Raw genomic sequence first — 2021 nt, forward strand, 5'->3', positions numbered from 1 at the left:
ACACTGAACACACACACACACACACACACACACACACACACACACACACACACACACACACACACAATCACAGAGCACTTCCTTCACAAACAGGTGCATTTTTGCCTTTAGCTCGTTGTTTTTGTGGTAAATTGGTGCTGGGTATACAGTATATACTATATGCTTTGTCACTGAAATAATAACAAAACTTCAGTAGAGATGTTAATATTCTGATGATTCATTTCAATTTTCGATTTCTTTCAAATTTGCACACTGTCAGAGTCATTYGGTTGTTTCTTATTCTCAGTGTTTCTAATGAGAAAGGCCTTCTGTTGGCCCCACTWCAATAAAGGCCTCACAAATGGAGCACTGTGCTGCTGATGTGCTGTAAGGCTTTCCAATCTATATATATTTAAAAAAAAAACTCCCGATTTCCTTCATCATGCCGTACTTTGTGTCTGGCAATCAGTCTGATAGCACTTTTGGCTGGGGAAAAAGATTTAGGAACCCTGCTGGTAATTTTATGCCTCTTACATTTAAAACATTTAACATGATGATGACTCTTTAGTCTTTTGGTCTTTACAGAAATTGCTTTGCATATTCAGATACAAGAAATCCTGTCAACAACTAAAATCTGAATTATAGTAAAATAATGTGAATTATAGTAAAAGAATCTGAATTACAGTACATAAAATCCACGAGATGTAAGACATTACCTATGTTTACATGGACATCAGCCTGGATAGATTCTCATTTGTTGAGGGAGCTGATGAGAGCAGCAGGAGTCACAGAATGACTYTTGCCCCTCAAACTGATCAAAATACGTCCAAGTAGCCCATGTCTTTTGAGGGTTTTGAGATTCAAAATAATCTGACTCTTATCACAGTTGTATCCAAACTGCTGCATACATTTATCTAGTCTTTGTGCCAATAGTTTGTGTTTGTTTCCTCCACTGCAGCAAGGAGCTTGTGAGTCTCAAAAAAAAAAAAAAAAAACCTCAGAAAGTTTTAAATCTACAAGGAGTCCAGCAATGATGGTTTGATTTAAGAAACACGTGTCTGGGTGGTCCCACAAGGTGTCAGCACTAGCTGGCCCACCTTTAAGGAGTCGGTGAGTATTGTTCCTGTCATTATGTCGCACAGAGGTTGAGAGACACAACAGACAGTGGTGTCTTTGTCCCCTGTCTCCACCTCTGTTTGTCTTCTGAATGGACCGAGGTGTTCAGAGCACACGTCAGTAATGTTATGGGGCATCTTCTGAAAAAGCCTTAAGACATTCTGTGAAGCCATAAAAGAGCAGTGGGTGTYACATTCCGAGGATCATGTGCGTCATATAAATGTTCCACAAAGTCACATTTGTCCATTAATAAGTTCACTGCTCACTCTTGAATGTCAAACTATATGTTTGTAAATGCTCACAAGCAGCCTTTTTTCCTTTAATTCTTAATTTACTCAACACGCCACAGACCTCACACCCCCCAAGCCCCGCCCCTTTTCACCCTGCCCCATAATACCACACGTCACATAATATCTAACCCTAATTTATACCTTAAATTTCAGTTTATTTCCCTTTCCTCACATTCTTCTTAGTCTACACAGTGTATCAAAAATGTTATGATGTGTTAAGGAAAGAAACAATAGCAGTTCAGCTACTTTGGGTAAGCCATGAAACCGCAGAGACTGCTACACTGTAGAATACAGAATTTCTTCTTCTTCTGCAAAACTCCCTCAAAGTTTCAACTCTTTATTCTTCTTGTTYGCCTTTATTGTTTTCACTTTGTCCCAGATTGCTATCATTTATTTCTCTCTTTTTCTTACACCTTGCTTTCTGTCTTTGAATCCTTGTTTTGTTTCTGTTTACCATTCGAGTCAGTGTTTTAGCTTTTAATATTTGATGTACAGCAGATTGTAATTCTTTGCTCAGCTGTGAGAAAACAATATAACCAAAGCTGTGCCTTACAGCACCTGTCTGTCTGTTCGGACTTTTTGAACAAGACTCTGTTGACGAGCTTAAATTTGAGTCGGCAGTGGATTGCTCCTGTT

The 2021-nt window shown here is 38.8% G+C and overlaps 1 protein-coding gene across 1 annotated transcript in view; it reads left to right on the forward strand.

Annotated features, from left to right (window-relative positions):
• Positions 1–2021, forward strand: part of lekr1 (Leucine-, glutamate- and lysine-rich protein 1) — a 43872-nt gene that overhangs the window by 19225 nt on the left and 22626 nt on the right. The window lies entirely within an intron of this gene.

This window comes from Austrofundulus limnaeus, unplaced genomic scaffold (genome assembly GCF_001266775.1).
Source record: "Austrofundulus limnaeus strain Quisiro unplaced genomic scaffold, Austrofundulus_limnaeus-1.0 Scaffold95, whole genome shotgun sequence".
Lineage (NCBI taxonomy): Eukaryota > Metazoa > Chordata > Actinopteri > Cyprinodontiformes > Rivulidae > Austrofundulus > Austrofundulus limnaeus.